This window comes from Lissotriton helveticus, chromosome 4_1 (assembly GCF_964261635.1).
Source record: "Lissotriton helveticus chromosome 4_1, aLisHel1.1, whole genome shotgun sequence".
NCBI classification, from domain to species: Eukaryota; Metazoa; Chordata; class Amphibia; order Caudata; family Salamandridae; genus Lissotriton; species Lissotriton helveticus.
In genome coordinates this window covers 1,550,803,776-1,550,827,084 of record NC_136063.1, presented here as the reverse complement: position 1 = coordinate 1,550,827,084, position 23,309 = coordinate 1,550,803,776, and the positions used below count along the sequence as shown (strand labels likewise).

The window sequence follows — 23,309 nt, the reverse complement described above, 5'->3', positions numbered from 1 at the left end:
ACTCTCATTTGCAGTTGTAATTGGACTCCTTCTCATGTAACTTGAACATATAAGGAATAAAGGACGGGTCTTGCTTCATGTACTTTGAACAGAGGAGTTACATTACTGCCCTCATGAATGAACTGACTTCTTTTGGTTGTTCACAGTAAGCCTGGTTGAGTATGGGAAGAATAAATACTGTCCTTTAGTTCTCTGGACCCTTCAAGCGGTATAAGGGAAATCTCTCAAACAGTTCTCTCCTAAATGGTCTCTGCGCCCAGCCAATTGGTCTTTTATTAGGGGCGGGGAAACCCACAAGTTTTACCAGGCCGAACCGAGGGGTCTATGCACCCAATTTCCTCCCTTCAGCCCCCGCAGTCGTCTTCCCAGCTTACTATGTTCCTAGGCGCTGCTCTGTCCACACAGCCGATGTCAGACGGCTGGGAACTCAAGGAAACTCCCTCGCGGGTCCTAGCGAGGTACGAAGTCTGCAGGACTACGGAGGCGGGACCCGCCTCCGCCGGGGGAGCGGCTCTCCTCTTGTCAGTTTCCTCCCTCTCGCTGCAGGAAATGCCGGCTCCTCCCTCAGTTCTCCCGTCACGCCGCACTTCCTCCCCAGGCGCTCCTCTAAACAGCGTTGAGGCGGGGCTACGATCCGACTTCCTCCGCCTCACACTCAAGCCACCACGCAGAGCACCCCGCCTCACAGGCTCTCCCACGGGTCCTGGTTCTCAGACCAGCCCGCGCCTCACGAACCAACAATCGGAGGCTTGACAGACGGCCACGGCAATCTCCGCTTCACTAGCTCCGCACCTCCACTGGCCATGGGCGCTCCTATGGTTCAGATGCAGCCAGATCAGGCTAACGCAGGGAGCCCAGGGAGACCAGGGGTCTACAGATGGGTCGCTGGTAAGTTCCTCTTTTTAATGAACTAACCCAGACCGTATGTCGTGAAAATCAGGCTCTGTCCAGAAAAGGGAGTGGGGTCTGCAAGGCAATGGCACTTCGTAACAGTCTTGGCCACGGACCGGAGGCAGGCTCGGACCCTCTCACCTCACTTTCCACAGCTTCTTTGTTAGAAGTGATCTTCGTCCGTTCTTGCTAGGGCAGGTCAATGGGAGAGGGACAGTATCAGGAGTGAGGACAGCAACCCCTCGAGGCAGTCAGATCCCCTCTCAGCGCACTAATCTCCTCGCTCCACAGCCTCCACTCCAGCTACGAACACTCCTCACCAAACTCTACAAAATGGCTGCCCAACATTCCACCTTTTATAGGCTGACCCTAGAATGTCCAGGGAAGTCCAGAAGGTTCTGGAAACCCTCATACTGTTCTATGGCCCTGGTTCCTGAGGTAGCCAGGCAGGTAACAGTTGTAAGCCACCATTTTGTGTATCCCGTGGTTTCAGTCAGAAAAGGCACCTAAGGCAGGGGGAAAAGACTATAGGGACAAGGAGCACCTAACCCCTAGGTCAACACCTAAAAAGTCCAGTGGACATAATAAAACCTAGGTTAGGAGGCAGAAATGGGACAAAAATAAATAAATAATGGGAGGGACTACCCAAAGGCTGACAGTTCTAACACGCGTCCCCCCCAGCTTAAAGTGGGGAGAGCTACCCAATCCCTTGGGAGTTCTCATCACTAAGGCGGAAATACCTGGAGAGACCGTCTGCATTGGCGTGGTCCACTCCTGGTCGATGTTCCACCCGGAAGTCCATTCCCTGTAGGGAGATGGACCATCTCAACAGCTTGGGATTCTCCCCCTTCATTTGCAACAGCCAACGAAGGGGTCGATGGTCGGTCTGAACCAGGAAGTGCGAGCCAAACAGGTATGGCCGCAACTTCTTCAGAGCCCATACCACTGCAAAGGCTTCCCGCTCAATTGCACTCCACTTCTGTTCCCGGGGAAGCAGTCTCCTAGACAGGAAGACAACAGGCTGATCCAGACCCTCTTCATTGAGTTGCGATAACACTGCCCCAATGCCATGCTCTGATGCGTCTGTCTGGACAATGAATTCCTTGGAAAAATCCAGGGCCCTTAGAACTGGAGCAGCTCACATTGCTTGTTTCAATTTTTCAAAGGCTTGCTGACAAGCCTCTGTCCAGACTACCCGTCGAGGTTGCTTCTTGGATGTGAGCTCAGTTAGGGGTGCCACAATAGTGCCATACCCCTTCACAAAGTGACGGTAGTAACCTGTGAGGCCGAGGAAGGCTCGGACCTCAGTTTGGGTCTTGGGGGGCTACCAGGCCATGATAGCCTCAATTTTTGCCTGGAGGGGCTGCACCGTTCCCCTACCCACCAATTGGCCTCGGTACACAACCGACCCCTGCCCGATCTGACATTTACTGGCCTTGATTTTCAAGCTAGCCCGTTTCAGGGCCTGGAGAACAGCTTGTAAGTGACACAAATGGTCCTCCCAACTGCTGCTGAAGACGGCAATGTCATCCAGATAAGCAGCGGAGAAAGCCTCCATCCCAGAGAGGACCTGGTTCACCAGCCGCTGAAAGGTGGCAGGGGCGTTCTTGAGCCCAAATGTCATTACGCAGAACTGGTAGTGGCCCTCAGGTGTGGAGAAGGCTGACCTTTCCTTTGCTACATCTGTAAGGGAGATCTGCTAGTATCCTGAAGTAAGGTCAAAGGTACTCAAGCATTGGGCAGCTCCCAGCCGGTCAATAAGTTCATCCGCCCTAGGGATCGGATGTGCATCAGTTTTGGTCACTGAATTCAGTCCCCGGTAATTCACACAGAACCTTAGTTCTGGAGTGGTGCCCGGTGGGGCAGCTTTTGGTACCAGAACCACCGGACTGGACCAGGGGCTACTAGAAGGCTCAATTACTCCTAGCTCCAGCATCTTTGTAACTTCACTGTGGATGCTGGCCTTCACCTTGTCTCACAGCCGGTAGGTCTTAGACTTCACTGGTGGGCTGTCTCCTGTGTCCACATCATGGGTACACAGGTGGGTCCTTCCCGGGACAAGGTAGAACAGCGAGGAGTACTGCTCCAAGACCTGGCGGCAGTCCTCTCGCTGCTCAGGAGTTAGGGATGGGGAGAGAATCACTCCCTCCACCGACCCATCCTTTTCCTGAGATGAAAATAGATCAGGGAGAGGCTCGCTTTCCACTTCCTCTGCTCCATCAGTCACCATCATTAGGATGACCTCGGGCCTCTCATGGTGGGGTTTGAGACGATTGCCATGAAGCACCCGTAGGGGCTGTCGAGGGGTCTTAAGGTCCACCAAGTAAGTGGCCTTACCCTTCTTCTCCATCACCTCAAAGGGGCCTGTCCAGCGATCCTGGAGGGCACTAAGCTCTCCAGGTTCCATCACCCACACTTTCTGGCCAGGCTCCAACTCCACAGGGTGAGCGTTGTGGTCATACCACTCCTTCAACACTGCTTGGCTGGCTTCCAAGTTGTCAGAAGCTTGCTTCCACAACTTAGCCATTTGGCTCCGGAAGGCCAGCATATAGCTCACCACATCCTGGGGAAGCTTCCTGGGAGTCTTTTCCCATGCGTCTTTCACCAGGCTGAGAGGTCCGCGCGCAGGGTGCCCATACAAAAGCTCGAAGGGGCTGAAGCCCACTCCCTTCTGTGGAACTTCCCTGTAGGAAAACAACAAATAGGGTAGGAGGACGTCCCATTTCCTCCGCAGGCTCTCAGGCAGACTTCTTATCATGCCTTTCAAGGTCTTGTTGAACCTTTCCACCAGACCATTGGTCTGTGGGTGATAAGGAGTGGTGAACCAGTAGGTAACTCCACACAACTTCCACATAGCCTGCATGTATGCTGACATGAAGTTGGTCCCCCTGTCGGATACAACCTCCTTGGGGAAACCTACTTGGGTAGAGATTCCCATCAGGGCCCTAGCCACTGCAGGTGCTGTAATGGTCCTCAGAGGGATTGCCTCTGGGTACCGTGTGGCGTGATCCACCAGAACCAGGATAAACCTGTGACAAGCTGTATTTGGTGGATCCAATGGCCCCACAACGTCGATGCCCACCCTTTCAAAGGGGGTGCTAACGACAGTAAGTGGTTCCAGGGGAGCTTTCAGCTTCACCCCTGTTTTCCCACTGGCTTGGCAAGATACACATGTCCGACAGTATGTGTCGGATGCCACCCTCATCTGAGGCCAGTAAAAGTGGGGGACAAGCCGGGCAAAGGTCTTGTCCTGTCCTAAGTGTCCTGCCAAGGGTATCTCATGAGCCAATTCTAAAAGAAAGGCTCGGTAACGTTGAGGGACAACCAAGGCCCGCGATGAACCGTGCACGGGTGCCTTAGGTTCACTGTAGAGGAGTCCATCCTCCCAGTAAATATGGTAACTCCCAGTAACGTTCCCTGCTGCCTGGGCTTCGGCCTGTCGCCTCAGTCCCTCAAGGGTAGGGCACTCCCTCTGGCCCTTACAAAACTCCTCCCTGGTAGGCCCTCCTTCCACATGCCACTCAGCAGTGATAAGTAAGTTCTCCAGGGAGACAACTTCCCCCTCCACGGACTCCTGGTCCACCACCGCAGGTGGCCGATCTGTCTCATGGGGCGTGGAAGCAGAGGCAGGCTTCTCCTGTCCTCGGTTCTTTCCCTTTTTGGCAGCTGGCTGGGCCCTTGTTCCAGGCTCCAGCCCAAGCGAACACCCCCTCTGGGTAGTCGCGGACCTTGTGCTAGCACAGGCCCAGTCAGGTGTACCCAGCACCTCAGAATGAGTCCGGTATTCCACCTCCTTCCAAGCATTGTGCTCCATATCATTCCCCAACAGACAATCGACTGGCACGGCAGGGGTTACGGCAACTTGAAATGAACCTGCAACCCCTTCCCACTCAAATGGAACCTCGGCCACAGGGTAATGGCCCAATCTGCCGTCAGCCATCGCGGCGGGGTGGAGTACATGTGGAATCACCTGCTCTGGAGACACCAGTTGACTCCTTACCATAGTCATACTGGCTCCTGTGTCTCTCAGAGCATCCCCTCTTTGGCCATTGATGGTGACCCATTGCCCATACTTTGTAGTATTTGAGGGCATCTGGATCTTAGGAACCATCTCCCGATCTCCCAGGGACACTAAGGTGACACCCACCCACTCCCCCCCCTTATCTAAGGGCAACTCCTCCCCGAGCACTACACTAGCTACTCCCGGGGCCTTTCCTCCAGTGGGAGGAGGTGGTCTCTTTGGGCACTTGGCATCTCCCTTATAGTGTCCAACGCCACCACACTCAAAGCAGTGGACAACCCTTGGCTGCTGACTTTGGCCAGGATGAGGGTTTCTGGGCGGGTTAGCCTTAGAGGTGAATCCTGTTCCCTTTCCCTGGAAACTGCTTTGGAGGCCTTTTTAGAACTCCCTCTTTTTATCTCCCCCCTCTTTCTTCTGGGGGGTGCCCTGTCCGGTCCTTTGGGAATCCCCTCCAGTCCCCTTTGAGGACACCCGGGTACTAGCCCAGATGTCCGCCTCCTCAGCAAGCTTCCGGGGGCTGGTCAACTTGCTGTCCACCAGGTGTTGTCGCAGCTCGGGAAAACATTTCTCGAGTAGGTGCTCCTTGAGAATAAGGTCATACAACCCCTCATAGTCCCTCACCTCGCTGCCTTGTACCCAACCCTCTAACGCCTTCTTTGCAAAGTCTAAGAAATCCACCCAATTCTGTTTGCCTAGTTTGTGACTACCCCTAAACTTCTGCCGATACTTCTCTGGGGTCAGTCTAAACTTCTTGATCAGCGCCACTTTCATGGTGGGGTAGTGGGTCTGCTCTCCCTGCTCTAGGGCCAAAAGTGTATCCCTTCCTGCAGGAGGCATGTATTTATACAAGCCACCCCCCCCAGTGTTTCTCCAGTATCCCATGGGCTCTTAAGGAGACCTCATAGGCAGCCAGCCACTTGGCGATGTCATCCCCTGCGCTGTAGCTGGCGACTACATCCTTTGGTAAATAGGGTCTGGGTTCCCTGGTCAAGTCCTTAGATTCGCTGCCACCATTTGGAGAACTGGAAGTCCCTACTTGCAGGGCCTTAAAGTCTAACTCTCTGAGATTCAACTCATGAGCTAACCTCTTCTCCTCCCTCTCCTTCTCTAATTTTGCCAACTCCCATCTTAACTGTCTCTCCTCCCTCCTGTCCGCTAGTTCGGCTTCAGTCCAACTTCTCACGGAAACACTGCTGCCCTCCCTTGAGAGTGTTCTGGGACCTGTCAGTAGGTTCTCCCTCTCAGGTTGGTACAACACATCTACCCCGATGACAGTGTCCCGCTCCTCCTCTAACTCCTCCTTCCCATCTGGGTGCGCTGCCACCCACGCTCTCAAGCTGGTTTGGAGTTCCCCCTTTTTAGCACCATGCTTGAAGAACACTCCCATATTTTGAGGAAATTCTCGGAGTTGAGCCACAGTATAGGTCTCTAATTCTTCCAGAGCAAATTCCATTTTGCCAATGAGAGTCAGGGACAGCCACTTGGAAGGAATTCGTTTAGAGGGTAATTAGAAGCTACCTCCACCCACCACCAGGAGTAAATTTGGAGAAAAATAAAATATAATTAGGAAGTCCGCTAGGAGAAAACTCCAGGTGTAGGTCTATGGAGTACACTGCGTTACTATTGAGTGGACGCAAGCACAGTTCTCATCCCACCGCTGGACACCAATTATGTTAGAACTGGGGTCACCAGACCACATAGGGTAGCTTGGCGCGAAGTAGGAAGGTCTATCCCAAAGGCAAAAATTATTAAGCTTGCGTCGCACCCTTACAGTAACACAGCGTCCATCCACTCAAAAATGACACTACTCCGTAATTTTATAAAAGTAGAAAAGTTTATCTTTTCCTCTTCAAGTGTGCTTTCAATCACGTTTTTCTTAGTAGCTTCTCAATTCGCGTTTAATACTCTGCAGTTAACAATTCAGCAATAAATCATGGAATACAAGGAAATGTTACTTAATCCTAACCTTAATCACAAGTTTTGGTACAGCACAGACTATATTTCAATGCTAGACTTTCTTTTGATCACATGTAAAAATGACTATAGATAAGCCTTGTGAACATCCATTCCAAATTATGATAGCAATAATTAGGCAGTGCATAAGCCAACAATTAGCTGATGTCAAAATTACAAGTAGAAGTGATTTATCTCCTAGAACCTATCACTCTCATTTGCAGTTGTAATTGGTCTCCTTCTCATGTAACTTGAACATATAAGGAATACAGGACGGGTCTTGCTTCATGTACTTTGAACAGAGGAGTTACATTACTGCCCTCATGAATGAACTGACTTCTTTTGGTTGTTCACAGTAAGCCTGGTTGAGTATGGGAAGAATAAATACTGTCCTTTAGTTCTCTGGACCCTTCAAGCGGTATAAGGGAAATCTCTCCTAACAGTTCTCTCTTAAATGGTCTCTGCGCCCAGCCAATTGGTCTTTTATTAGGGGCGGGGAAACCCACAAGTTTTACCAGGCCAAACCGAGGGGTCTATGCACCCAATTTCCTCCCTTCAGCCCCCGCAGTCGTCTTCCCAGCTTACTATGTTCCTAGGCGCTGCTCTGTTCACACAGCCGATGTCAGACGGCTGGGAAGTCAAGGAAACTCCCTCGCGGGTCCTAGCCGAGGTACGAAGTCTGCAGGACTACGGAGGCGGGACCCTCCTTCCGCCGGACGAGCGGCTCTCCTCTTGTCAGTTTCCTCCCTCTCGCCGCAGGAAATGCCGGCTCCTCCCTCAGTTCTCCCGTCACGCCGCACTTCCTCCCCAGGCGCTCCTCTAAACAGCGTCGAGGCGGGGCTACGATCCGACTTCCTCCACCTCACACTCAAGCCACCACGCAGAGCACCCCTCCTCACAGGCTCTCCCACGGGTCCCGGTTCTCGGACCAGCCCGCGCCTCACTCCCACCTCCCGAACCAACAATCGGAGGCTTGACAGGCGGCCACGGCAAGCTCCGCTTCACTAGCTCCGCACCTCCACCGGCCACGGGCGCTCCTATGGTTCAGATGCAGCCAGATCAGGCTAACGCAGGGAGACCAGGGGTCTACAGACGGGTCGCTGGTAAGTTCCTCTTTTTAATGAACTAACCCAGACCGTATGTCGTGAAAATCAGGCTGTGTCAAGAAAAGGGAGGGGGGGCAGCAAGACAATGGCACTTCGTAACAGTCTTGGCCACGGACCGGAGGCAGGCTCGCACCCTCTCACCTCACTTTTCACAGCTTCTTTGTTAGAAGTGATCTTCGTCCGTTCTTGCTAGGGCAGGTCAATGTGAGAGGGACAGTATCAGGAGTGAGGACATCAACCCCTCGAGGCAGTCAGATCCCCTCTCAGCGCACTAATCTCCTCGCTCCACAGCCTCCACTCCAACTACGAACACTCCTTACCAACCTCTACAAAATGGCTGTCCAACATTCCACCTTTTATAGGCTGACCCTAGAATGTCCAGGGAAGTCCAGAAGGTACTGGAAACCCTCATACTGTTCTATGGCCCTGGTTCCTGAGGTAGCCAGGCAGGTGACAGTTGTAAGCCACCATTTTGTGTATCCCGTGGTTTCAGTCAGAAAAGGCACCTAAGGCAGGGGAAAAAGACTATAGTGACAAGGAGCACCTAAGTCCTAGGTCAACACCTAAAAAGTCCATTGGATATAAAAAAACAAAGGTTAGGAGGCAGAAAGGGGACAAAAATAAATAAATAATGCGAGGGACTACCCAAAGGCTGACAGGTCTAACACTGCTCCACAAGTTTTTCGAGCATTTTAGCAGGAGCTGGTAATAAGGAGATAGGCCTGTAGTTGGCAGGTTCACTAGGGTCGGCATTAGGTTTCTTGAGTATGGGGACTAGTCGGGCATGCTTCCAAGAGTCTGGAAAGATACCTGTACGCAGAGAGTCATTCCATATCCCATTTAAGATGGGGTTAAGAAGGGGGGCAAGAGATTTATATTGTTTAGCAGGCCAGGGGTCCATAGGGGAGCCAGATCTACATTTTGAGAGTTCTATTAACAATTGATCTATGGTAATCTCTTTGAAATTAGAGAAGATACAGTCAGATTCCGTAGAGACTGTGCACGAGTGAGTGTGGTGTGCTGCGACAGAGAGCCCTGAGGCGGAAAGCCGGGACTGTATGTTTTTAAAGTACTAACATTTCTTGTGTGAAGTGGAAAATCCCCACTGCCTTTTTAACCAGCACCTCGGGAAGTGTTTGAAATAATAACCTTGCACTTACCCGATTTCACCTTTTTAAACTGTCAATTGCCGCTGTGTGTAGCGGAGTGCTGTCCCGCCCTAAAGACTCGCCCAGAGCTTTGAGCCCTTCATCTGTGCCCGCTCTCTATCCCCACAGCAGCCGAGCAGGTGCTGCTTTGGGGTCCCGCCATTGTGAACAGGGCGAGCTGACGATTGCATGGCCCCTCCCCGCCCTCAGGTCATCGCCAGCATAAAAGCTGCTAGAATCACCCCCCCGCTGAATACGAGTGAGTGTGGTGTGCTGCGACAGAGAGTCCTGAGGCGGAAAGCCGGGACTGTATGTTTTTAAAGTACTAAAATTACTTGTGTGAAGTGGAAAATCCCCACTGCCTTTCTAACCAGCACCTCGGGAAGTGTTTGAAATAATAACCTTGCACTTACCCGATTTCACCTTTTTAAACAGTCAATTGCCGCTGTGTGTAGCGGAGTGCTGTCCCGCCCTAAAGACTCGCCCAGAGCTTTGAGCCCTTCATCTGTGCCTGCTCTCTATCCCCACAGCAGCCGAGTAGGCGCTTGGGGGCCATTGAGAACAGGGCGAGCTGACGATTGCTTGGCCCCTCCCCGCCCTCACGTCATCGCCAGCATAAAATGATGCCCTCTCATAGGAGGCGCAGCGGACGGGCGCAGCGGCGGCACCGGCGGAGCGCCGAAGGCGTGCCAAAGTTAAGCCCATCTGCGCCCGTCCGCCCCTCGACCGGGCCCCGGGCCATACCCTCTGGCCGACCTATGCAGTACTCTAGAGAAACCCTGGTAGGTCTGACACAAATGACATCTACCTGTACTCCATCTCTGAACATGGAAAATTGGGCAGGACCATGGAGTTGCAACACATGTAAAAATAGTTTTGGGTATACTCAAACAAAGAGCCCTCTAGGCCATAACAAAATGGAAAATCTACACTGTGGGCTTGTCAATGTCAGGTCTATGGGCAAGCATGCTCAACATATCTTTGATGTAATCTCTGAAAAGGAGCTGGACTGTCTTTTTATGACAGAAACCTGGCTAACCCAGGACAGCAACCCAGATGTAACGACCACTCTCCCTCAGGGATACCTCATTGCCAGGGAAGACAGACCCCTCCAGAGAGGTGGAGGTATAGCAATTGTTTACAGGGACTCATTAAGTTGCCTAACTTTCCCAATTCCAGGTATTAAAGGTGCGAAAAGCATAGGTTTTGCTCTAAGGGTGCATGATTCCTTCACCTTCTCGGGTGCACTAATATACCGACCACCGGGAACATCCACTGACTTCACGAATAGTATCGGAGAAGCAGTAGGGGATCTAGCCCTGAAATCTGCCAACTACACAATCTTAGGAGACACCAACATACATCTAGACTCCCCCTCAGACCACGCCACCTTAGGCTTTACTGATACAATGAAGGTCCTCGGCCTCAAAATACTCACCACCATGCCTACACACAATGGAGGACACATCCTCGATTGTATTTGTTCAAACCTGGATACACTCCTTGTAAAAAAACCTCAAGAACTAACCTGGTCCGATCATAGCTATATCCCCTTTAAACTTCAAGGGGTACTGACACATAAACCTGGGAACAAACCATGCGCCCCCCCAGGGAGGGCCCCGCTGGAAGGACATAATATGACAACCGGGGTTCCTAATCAAGGCATTAGAAACCATACCGCTATCAGAAGGGGACCCTGGGAAGGATAGCCAGTCCTTTAGGGAATGGATGGATGCCCTATCCATAGAGAATGGCAAAAAAACACCAAGACCAAGACGAAACAAGAAATACAGAACCTCTGCCCCCTGGTTTTCCCTAACCCTAAAGGAAGAACAAAGGAAGGTCAGGGCGTTAGAGCGGACATGGCAAAGAAACTATGATACAACTGACCAGAACAGGTACAAAGTGGCTCCCCGACACTACCACGGGATGATAAAAATAGCCAAAAAAGACTTCTACACTGATGCCATAACAAACAGTAACAATAAACAAAAATAAATCTTTAACATTGTTAATTCTTATATCAACCCCAAAACCATGCATAGAGACATTCCTCCCTCCCAAATCCTGTGCAACAAGATTGCTGACTATTTCCATAACAAAATACAGATGCTTATTGAAGACTTCCCACATCCCCCCCCCCAGGAGGAGCCACGAATAAACAATACTAGCATGACTAACCAGCTATCCTCCTTCCAGCATGTCAGCTGGGAAAAATCCCAGGCAAAAATTTTAAAAATTAACTCGGGCTCTCCTTTCGACCCCTGCCCCCCCTATGTTCTTCACAGTCTGCTGGAGATCGTGAATCCCATCATTAACAACATAATAAACTATTCACTTACATTAGGAGTTGTCCCCGAGGAATGGAAATTAGCAGCAGTAAGACCTCTACAAAAAAAATCCTTACCAGATCCCACCGTCCTAACCAATCTGCGACCAATCTCCCTGCTTCCTACCTTCTGTAAACTTACAGAAAAGGAAGTAAATCAACAGCTAACTGCCTTTTTAGAAGCCAATAACATCTGGCACCCCAACCAAGCTGGCTTTAGAGCACAGCATTCAACTGAATCAGTACTAATTTTTTCCTTGGGAACACTCAGAACAGCGCTAGACCAGGGCAAAAAAGCAGTCCTTATACTCCTAGACCTGTCCGCGGCTTTCGATACGGTGTCTCATACCATCTTGATAGACCGACTAGCCGCGGCAGGGATAACCGGAAAGGTACTGAGCTGGCTGAAAAGTTTTCTAACAAACAGACGACAAGTGGTCACCCTGGGCCAGTTCAGATCAGAAGAGATACCACTAAACTCAGGTGTACCTCAGGGCTCATGTCTGAGCCCAACACTTTTTAATGTTTATATGGCTCCTCTGATTACCCTTATATCATCTTTTGGTATAGCCACCATCTCATACGCGGATGACACACAACTCATCCTAGTGATGGAGGATGATACCACTGAAGCAGAGACCAGGCTTAAAAACTGTCTAAAAGCCACTTTCCACTGGATGAGCACGAATCACCTTAAATGTAATTCGGTAAAGACCGAGATCCTACCTTTCGGAAAGGGAAACTCATTCAATCCAACACTGTGGTGGCCAGAGGATGCTACTGTCCCCCCTAACACAGCCAACGCAGTACGAAACCTAGGGATAAAATTTGATCCTTCCCTGAGTTTCCAACAACAAGCAGTGGCCGTGGTGGGGACCTGCTTCGGCATAATAAAAGGGCTCAGGAAATTCTTTGACCTGATCCCTTTTGGAGCGAGGAAGATGGTGGCAGTAGCCCTCATTACCTCACGCATCGATTACTGCAACAGCGTATACGCAGGAACAAATAGGACTGTTTGCCACAAACTACTAATGGTGCAGCATGCAGCGGCCAGATTAGTGTTGGTATGGAAAAGAAGGACCTCAGCCACGATAACTATGAACATCCTACACTGGCTGCCAATACATAAAAGGGTGCTGTTCAAAATTCTGCTAATCACCTTTAGGGCTTTCAACAGGACAGGACCCAAATATATTGAAAACATGTTCCAACGGTATGTCCCCTCCCGATGTCTGAGGTCCCAAGGTGATAACCTCCTTACCATCCCCAAGTTTAGACTGAAAACTAGGGGAGGCAAAGCCCTGGCAGTTTTGGGGTCCAAAGCCTGAAATATACTACTATCCTCTTTCCGGCAAATCTCCACAGAAACCATTTTCAGAAAGACCCTAAAAACTTGGATCTACACCTTATCCGACACACAATGTAAAAACATGACTTAACACCCCTGTTTCACGACCTGCCACATGAACATAGCCACCTGTTTTGTTGTACACTCTGAAGCACTAAGATGCTCCCTGGAGTGTAACCCGCGCTATATAAAAAACAGTCACATTTACATTTAGTTACATGGCTATCTGGGCTGGTATTGCAGGGGAAGGAGTCGTATATAGTGGCAATTTTGTCCTCAAAGAAATCAGAAAGGCGATTACAAAGTGTCTGAGACACCAGAGGGGGTCGTTTGAGAGCTAGCGGGTCTGAGAAAGTTCTGACTGTGTTAAATATTTCTCTGGACGACCCCTGTGCTCGGTTTATTTTCTCTTCCAGATAGTTTCTTTTGTGCTCAGTTATCCTTTTCCTATAATCTTTAAGGGCAGATTTGTACTTGATCTTACAATCGGGGGAGTATGATAATCTTCAACGTCTCTCTAGAAGCTTGCATGCCGCCTTGCATTTACGGAGCACATCGGAGTACCAGGGGGCAGAAGGGGCAGCACGGAAGGTTTTAATAGGCCTATTGAAGGAAGATGGTCAATGGCGGAGGAAATCCAGCCATTGAAGTTGGTCAATCAGGTATCCAGATCAGAGGCTATAACTGGGGGGTTGATAGGGGTTAGGTGGGCAGCAAAGCTGTCAGGAGAGATCTTACTCCACAGCTAACTCAGCGCCAAAGACGGCTGATGTTAGTCCAAGTGGCGAGGAAGTGCGGGGAAGAGTCTGTGAATTCGGAGGTAACGCTTATTGGATTAAGCGGGGGTCGAGGGGAATATAACCACCACTTTTAAGTCAAGCGGGGGAAATCACACAAAATAAACAAACAGTTTTCCAAAGCTTCGTAGTCAAGCGAAAAATGCAGGTAATATTAAAAGCTGAAAGTACAGCGGGTTTTAAAACTTGCAAGAAATAAAATTCACTCTAACAAAATAAAGCAGCTACCTCCCGGCTTCCGCCTCAGGAGGGGATTGAGCACACCAGTATCATCTGGATCACCAGGCAACACTGGTGATACAGAGAACCCAAGCTTCTAGAGAAAAAGTGGCATCTAGGGGAAGTGGAGTGCAGGCAGTAGGAGGTACGAGAGAGTGGGAGTGCTCTGATACACTGGCCAATTTCTCAGTGATTTGGGGTAATTTCTCTTGTTTCCTATTCATGACCCCCATATTTTCTTGGCAGCTTGAACATGAAAATGTATGTCAGAACAACGGCCCTAAATACGGCATACTTTGTACCATAATTTGACTAATGGCCTGTAGGTGGATGCGATGTTCATTTATTGTTACTTCCGGGTTTGCCAGCTATGGCATTGATGGTACCAAGAAACCAAACTCTTCAGTCTTCAAAAAAACACACTGAAATCAAACAATCCATAATCTTGCACACATTGCAACTGAACAATGTTTCATCACATAACTATAGACACCTGCATGGTTTTTGGACAAAATATATAGAAAAAAATATCGGGTTGCAGAAATATCGAATTTCTAATATTGTGACAGAAAATTATTGTATGCAAATATATAGTTGACAAAAGTATCGATTTGCTTAAGGTAAAAACATTGTTTTTGAGTTTCCTTATGTGTTTAAATTATATTTTAATTTTATATGTTTTATATTGTTTGAGTAATTTATGCTGTTTTTAAATATAGTGTGTAATTTAAAGTTATTGGTATTTTAAATTTAATTGTTAAATGGTCATTTATAGTGTTGTAGCAGGTTGGGAGGTTTGACGGGGTACAAGGTGAGAAGTTAATTAAGTATAATTCATTCATACATTTTTTAAATTAATATTAATTATGTATTTGATTATCAAGTAGGTAAATTGTGTAAAATATTTTTTAAGGTATATTTTAGGTGTGGGTTGTTGGGCTTGTAGTCTTATAGGGTGCGAAGTTAATTCAATAATAATTGGTTAATATTTAATAATTGCTGCATTAATAATTCATTAATTAATTTTAATACCTTATGTAAATTCTGTAATTATTATAAATTTTTTATGTACCATCATTGATACTTTATTTCGGCCTCTTGGGCCATTAAAGTGCATTAATACAATAAATAATATACACATCTGGCTTAAAAACAGTGAACACTGAGAAGGATCTTCATATACAATGGTCAACCCACAGATGAAAGGCCCAAAGAGCACACTACATAGGTACAGTGATGTGGAAATGTGTGCTATGACATAAGCCAATTAAAATACAACTGTCCATATAAAAAGTTATTAAAAACAACTGTCCATATAAAAATAAACAGGTTATAAAATGTTATGCTAAAATAGAACTCTAGGACAGCGATGCGAGGCATAAGGCCTGGATATGGACATGATCCCCCTTCGCCGGTTCTTACAATTCTTCAACCTCCTAGGATCTACTTTAGGTAGGCCCGACGAGTGTGCCACCTACAGTTTAGGAAACGCGATACAGCAACGACAATTGGTGGGTGGGTGTCGTACTTTAGGACTCTGTAATCCTCTATAGAGCGCACAAAACCTAGATTCTTACATAGTTGGATTAACCAATACTTGCGCGGGAGCCGATAAGCAGGGCAGAGGAGCAAAACATGTAATTGATACTCCGCCAAGTATTTACATGCAGTATATTCACCTGTTTGGTCTCTCACCTATTTGCTAGTGTATGCTGCCAATGGAAAAGTACCCAGTCTCAGTTGCATATACAGTTTCCTAGCCAGTGGGATTTGAACAAAATCTAAAAAGGTTTCCCTACTATATACATCCTTTACCATTAGGAATTCTGCAGTTAGACGACCACTTGAGGTGCTTTCTCGAATGGACAATAGCTTGGCTGCTCTGTAGGAATTAACTAGGTCCAACTTGGAAAGCTTGGCACACAATGTCTTGGGCGTGCTCTAGAGATCCAGCTTGCCCAGATTGAAGGCGTGATCCCTTATGTGGCAGAGCCATGGGATTTTCTTTATGGTGCAAATGGATAAAAGCTCAGATAGCTCAGACCTAAATACAGACAACTCTAGAGTCACCCACATCCTCCGCCAAAAAGATACAGGTCTCAGGGCTATTTCTTCATCAAGCGGCCTCATTCTAAGGTCCATGCAAAGGGGAGTTAGGGGGGTGCTGTGAGGTAAGCCTAATAGCTGGTGCATGAAGTTATTCTCCACCTGTGTCAGATTGCCGGTAGGACAGTGCCCCCGCAGCTCTACCCCATAAAGTGTGGCAACCCTCACTTGGGCTTTATACATTTCCACCACAGGGGCGGCTGGTTCAAAAGTTGAAGAGCTATACAATTTCATTATACCACCCACTGTCTGTGTTAATCTAAGCCTTGCTTTGTCCAACTGTGGACCCCATTCAAAGTTCTCCGCCAAGGTAACTCCCAGGTAATCAAATATCCTAACTGTTTCTAAGGGAAAACCGTGTAGAGAAGGGTTTGGCCGAGTTGTGTGTGGAGGGTTGAGGAGCCACGAAAAAACAATACTAGCATGACGAACCAGCTATCCTCCTCCCAGCATATCAGCTGGGAAAAATCCCAGGCAAAAATTTTAAAAATTAACTTGGGCTCTCCTTTCGACCCCTGCCCCCCCTATGTTCTTCACAGTCTGGTGGAGATCATGAATGCCATCATTAACATCATAATAAACTCTTCACTTACATTAGGAGTTGTCCCCGAGGAATGGAAATTAGCAGCAGTAAGACCTCTACAAAAAAAATCCTTACCAGATCCCACCGTCCTAACCAATCTGCGACCAATCTCCCTGCTCCCTACCTTCTGTAAACTTTCAGAAAAGGAAGTAAATCAACAGCTAACTGCCTTTTTAGAAGCCAATAACATCTGGCACCCCAACCAAGCTGGCCTTAGAGCACAGCATTCAACGGAATCAGTACTAATTTTTTCCTTGGAAACACTCAGAACAGCGCTAGACCAGGGCAAAAAAGCAGTCCTTATACTCCTAGACCTGTCCGCGGCTTTCGATGCGGTGTCTCATACCATCTTGATAGATCGACTAGCCGCGGCAGGGATAACCGGAAAGGTACTGAGCTGGCTGAAAAGTTTTCTAACAAACAGATGACAAGTGGTCACCCTGGGCCAGTTCAGATCAGAAGAGATACCACTAAACTCAGGTGTACCTCAGGGCTCATGTCTGAGCCGGACACTTTTTAATGTTTATATGGCTCCTCTGATTTCCCTTATATCATCTTTAGGTATAGCCACCATCTCATACGCGGATGACACACAACTCATCCTAGTGATGGAGGATGATACCAGTGAAGCAGAGACCAGGCTTAAAAACTGTCTAAAAGCCACTTTCCACTGGATGAGCACGAATCACCTTAAATGTAATTCGGTAAAGACCGAGATCCTACCTTTCGGAAAGGGAAACTCATTCAATCCAACACTGTGGTGGCCAGAGGATGCTACTGTCCCCCCTAACACAGCCAACGCAGTACGAAACCTAGGGTAAACATTTGATCCTTCCCTGAGTTTCCAACAACAAGCAGTGGCCGTGGCGGGGACCTGCTTTGGCATAATAAAAGGGCTCAGGAAATTCTTTGACCTGATCCCTTTTGCAGCAAGGAAGATGGTGGCAGTAGCCCTCATTACCTCACGCATCGATTACTGCAACAGCGTATACACTGGAACAAATAGGACAGTTTGCCACAAACTACTAATGGTGCAGCATGCAGCGGCCAGATTAGTGTTGGGATGGAAAAGAAGGACCTCAGCCACGATAGCTATGAACATCCTACACTGGATTCCAATACATAAAAGGGTGCTGTTCAAAATTCTGCTAATCACCTTTAGGGCTTTCAACAGGACAGGACCCAAATATATTGAAAACATGTTCCAACGGTATGTCCCCTCCCGATGGCTGAGGTCCCAAGGTGATAACCTCCTTACCATCCCCAAGTTTAGACTGAAAACTAGGGGAGGCAAAGCCCTGGCAGTTTTGGGGTCCAAAGCCTGGAATATACTACCATCCTCTTTCCGGCAAATCTCCACAGAAACCATTTTCAGAAAGACCCTTAAAATTGGATCTACACCTTATCCGACGCACAATGTAAAAACATGATTTAACACCCCTGTTTCACGACCTGCCACATGAACATAGCCACCTGTTTTGCTGTACACTCTGAAGCGCTAAGATGCTCCCTGGAGTGTAACCCGCGCTATATAAAAAACAGTTACATTTACATTTAGTTACATGGCTATCTGGGCTGGTATTGCAGGGGAAGGAGTCGTATATAGTGGCAATTTTTGTCCTCAAAGAAATCAGAAAGGCGATTACAAAGTGTCTGAGACACCAGAGGGGGTCGTTTGAGAGCTAGCGGGTCTGAGAAAGTTCTGAATGTGTTAAATATTTCCCTGGACGACCCCTGTGCTCGGTTTATTTTCTCTTCCAGATAGTTTCTTTTGTGCTCAGTTATCCTTTTCCTATAATCTTTAAGGGCAGATTTGTACTTGATCTTACAATCGCGGGAGTATGATAATCTCCAACGTCTCTCTAGAAGCTTGCATGCCGCCTTGCATTTACGGAGCACATTGGAGTACCAGGGGGCAGAAGGGGCAGCACAGAAGGTTTTAATAGGCCTATTGGAGCAAGATGGTCAATGGCGGAGGAAATCCAGCCATTGAAGTTGGTCAATCTGGTATCCAGATCAGTGGCTATAACTGGGGGTTTGATAGGGGTGAGGTGGGCGGCTAAGCTGTCAGGAGAGATCTTACTCCACAGCTAACTCAGCGCCAAAGTCGGCTGATTTTAGTCCAAGTGGCGAGGAAGTGCGGGGAAGAGTCTGTGAATTCGGAGGTGATGCTTATTGGATCAAGCGGGGGTCGAGGGGAATATAACCACCACTTTTAAGTCAAGCGGGGGAAATCACACAAAATAATCAAACAGTTTTCCAAAGCTTCGTAGTCAAGCGAAAAATGCAGGTAATATTAAAAGCTGAAAGTACAGCGGGTTTTAAAACTTGCAAGAAATAAAATTCACTCTAACAAAATTAAGCAGCTACCTCCCGGCTTCCGCCTCAGGAGGGGATTGAGTACACCAGGATCTCCTGGATCACCAGGCAACACTGGTGATACAGAGAACCCAAGCTTCTAGAGAAAAAGTGGCATCTAGGGGAAGTGGAGTGCAGGCAGTAGGAGGTACGAGAGAGCGGGAGTGCTCTGATACACTGGCCAATTTCTCAGTGATTTGGGGTAATTTCTCTTGTTTCCTATTCATGACCCCCCATCTTTTCTTGGCAGCTTTAACATTACAATGTATGTCAGAACAACGGCCCTAAATACGGCATACTTTGTACCATAATTTGACTAATGGCCTGTAGGTGGATGGGATGTTCATTAATTGTTACTTCCGGGTTTGCCAGCTATGGTATTGATGGTACCAAGCAACCAAACTCTTCAGTCTTCAGAAAAACACACTGAAATCAAACAATCCATAATCTTGCACACATTGCAACTGAACAACGTTTCATCTCATCACATAACTATAGACACCTGCATGGTTTTTGGACAAAATATATAGAAAAAAATATTGGTTGCAGAAATATCGAATTTCTAATATTGTGACACAAAATTATTGTATGCAAATATATAGTTGACAAAAGTATTGATTTGCTTAAGGCAAAAATATTGTTTTTGAGTTTCCTTATGTGTTTAAATTATATTTTAATTTTATATGTTTTATATTGTTTGAGTAATTGATGCTGTTTTTAAATATAGTGTGTAATTTAAAGTTATTTGTATTTTAAATTTAATTTTTAAATGGTCATTTATAGTGTTGTAGCAGGTTGGGAGGTTTGACGGGGTACAAGTTGAGAAGTTAATTAAGTATAATTCATTCATACATTTTTAAAATGAATATTAATTATGTATTTGATTATCAAGTAGGTAAATTGTGTAAATTATTTTTTAAGGTATATTTTAGGTGTGGGTTGTTGGGCTTGTAGTGTTATAGGGTGCGAAGTTAATTCAATAATAATTGGTTAATATTTAATAATTGATACGTTAATAATTCATTAATTATTTGTTAATACCTTATGTAAATTCTGTAATTATTATAAATTTTTTATGTACCATCATTGATACTTTATTTCGGCCTCTTGGGCCATTAAAGTGCATTAATACAATAAATAATATACACATCTGGCTTAAAAACAGTGAACACTGAGAAGGATCTTCATGTACAATGGTCAACCCTCAGATGAAAGGCCCAAAGAGCACACTACATAGGTACAGTGTTGTGGAAATGTGTGCTATGACATAAGCCAATTAAAATACAACTGTCCATATAAAAAGTTATTAAAAACAACCGTCCATATAAAAATAAACAGGTTATAAAATGTTATGCTAAAATAGAACTATAGGACAGCGATGCGAGGCGTAAGGCCTGGATATGGACATGATCCCCCTTCGCCAGTTCTTACAATTCTTCAACCCCCTAGGATCTACTTTAGGTAGGCCCGACGAGTGTGCCACCTACAGTTTAGGAAACGCGATACAGCAATGACAATTGGTGGGTGGGTGTCGTACTTTAGGACGCTGTACTGTAAGCCTCTATAGAGCGCACAAAACCTAGATTCTTACATAGTTGGATTAACCAATACTTGCGCGGGGCCGATAAGCAGGGCAGAGGAGCAAAACATGTAATTGATACTCCGCCAAGTATTTACATGCAGTATATTCACCTGTTTGGTCTCTCACCTATTTGCTAGTGTATGCTGCCAATGGAAAAGTACCCAGTCTCAGTTGCATATACAGTTTCCTAGCCAGTGGGATTTGAACAAAATCTAAAAAGGTTTCCCTACTATATACATCCTTTACCATTAGGAATTCTGCAGTTAGACGACCACTTGAGGTGCTTTCTCGAATGGACAATAGCTTGGCTGCTCTGTAGGAAATAACTAGGTCCAACTTGGAAAGCTTGGCACACAATGTCTTGGGCGTGCTCTAGAGATCCGGCTTGCCCAGATTGAAGGCGTGATCCCTTATGTGGCAGAGCCATGGGATTTTCTTTATGGTGCAAATGGATAAAAGCTCAGATAGCTAAGACCTAAATACAGACAACTCTAGAGTCACCCACATCCTCCGCCAAAAAGATACAGGTCTCAGGGCTCTTTCTTCATCAAGCGGCCTCATTCTAAGGTCCATGCAAAGGGGAGTTAGGGGGGTGCTGCGAGGTAAGCCTAATAGCTGGTGCATGAAGTTATTCTCCACCTTTGTCAGATTGCCGGTAGGACAGTGCCCCCGCAGCTCTACCCCATAAAGTGTGGCAACCCTCACTTGGGCTTTATACATTTCCACCACAGGGGCGGCTGGTTCAAAAGTTGAAGAGCTTTACAATTTCATAATACCACCCACTGTCTGTGTTAATCTAAGCCTTGCTTTGTCCAACTGTGGACCCCATTCAAAATTCTCCGCCAAGGTAACTCCCAGGTAATCAAATATCCTAACTCTTTCTAAGGGAAAACCGTGTAGAGAAGGGTTTGGCCGAGTTGTGTGTGGAGGGTTGAGGAGCCACGAATAAACAATACTAGCATGACGAACCAGCTATCCTCCTCCCAGCATGTCAGCTGGGAAAAATCCCAGGCAAAAATTTTAAAAATTAACTCGGGCTCTCCTTTCAACCCCTGCCCCCCCTATGTTCTTCACAGTCTGGTGGAGATCGTGAATCCCATCATTAACATCATAATAAACTCTTCACTTACATTAGGAGTTGTCCCAGAGGAATGGAAATTAGCAGCAGTAAGACCTCTACAAAAAAAATCCTTACAAGATCCCACCGTCCTAACCAATCTGCGACCAATCTCCCTGCTCCCTACCTTCTGTAAACTTACAGAAAAGGAAGTAAATCAACAGCTAACTGCCTTTTTAGAAGCCAATAACATCTGGCACCCCAACCAAGCTGGCTTTAGAGCACAGCATTCAACTGAATCAGTACTAATTTTTTCCTTGGAAACACTCAGAACAGCGCTAGACCAGGGCAAAAAAGCAGTCCTTATACTCCTAGACCTGTCCGCGGCATTCGATACGGTGTCTCATGCCATCTTGATAGATCGACTAGCCGCGGCAGGGATAACCGGAAAGGTACTGAGCTGACTGAAAAGTTTCTAACAAACAGATGACAAGTGGTCACCCTGGGCCAGTTCAGATCAGAAGAGATACCACTAAACTCAGGTGTACCTCAGAGCTCATGTCTGATCCCGACACTTTTTAATGTTTATATGGCTCCTCTGATTTCCCTTATATCATCTTTAGGTATAGCCACCATCTCATACGCGGATGACACACAACTCATCCTAGTGATGGAGGATGATACCAGTGAAGCAGAGACCAGGCTTAAAAACTGTCTAAAAGCCACTTTCCACTGGATGAGCACGAATCACCTTAAATGTAATTCGGTAAAGACCGAGATCCTACCTTTCGGAAAGGGAAACTCATTCAATCCAACACTGTGGTGGCCAGAGAATGCTACTGTCCCCCCTAACACAGCCAACGCAGTACGAAACCTAGGGATAAAATTTGATCCTTCCCTGAGTTTCCAACAACAAGCAGTGGCCGTGGCGGGGACCTGCTTTGGCATAATAAAAGGGCTCAGGAAATTCTTTGACCTGATCCCTTTTGCAGCAAAGAAGATGGTGGCAGTTGCCCTCATTACCTCACGCATCGATTACTGCAACAGCGTATACGCTGGAACAAATAGGACAGTTTGCCACAAACTACTAATGGTGCAGCATGCAGCGGCCAGATTAGTGTTGGGATGGAAAAGAAGGAACTCAGCCACGATAGCTATGAACATCCTACACTGGCTGCCAATACATAAAAGGGTGCTGTTCAAAATTCTACTAATCACCTTTAGGGCTTTCAACAGGACAGGACCCAAATGTATTGAAAACATGTTCCAACGGTATGTCCCCTCCCGATGTCTGAGGTCCCAAGGTGATAACCTCCTTACCATCCTCAAGTTTAGACTGAAAACTAGGGGAGGCAAAGCCCTGGCAGTTTCGGGGTCCAAAGCCTGGAATATACTACCATCCTCTTTCCGGCAAATCTCCACAGAAACCATTTTCAGAAACACCCTTAACATTGGATCTACACCTTATCCGACACACAATGTAAAAACATGATTTAACACCCCTGTTTCACGACCTGCCACATGAACATAGCCACCTGTTTTGTTGTACACTCTGAAGCGCTAAGATGCTCCCTGGAGTGTAACACGCGCTATATAAAAAACAGTTACATTTACATTTAGTTACATGGCTATCTGGGCTGGTATTGCAGGGGAAGGAGTCGTATATAGTGGCAATTTTGTTCTCAAAGAAATCAGAAAGGCGATTACAAAGTGTCTGAGACACCAGAGGGGGTAGTTTGAGAGCTAGCGGGTCTGAGAAAGTTCTGAATGTGTTAAATATTTCCCTGGACGACCCCTGTGCTCAGTTTATT

The 23,309-nt window shown here is 47.1% G+C and overlaps 1 protein-coding gene across 3 annotated transcripts in view; it reads right to left on the bottom strand.

Annotated features, from left to right (window-relative positions):
- The window catches only part of ADCY1 (adenylate cyclase 1), a 1,411,272-nt gene that overhangs the window by 579,781 nt on the left and 808,182 nt on the right, over positions 1-23,309 (bottom strand). The gene's annotated exons all lie outside the window — the stretch shown is intronic.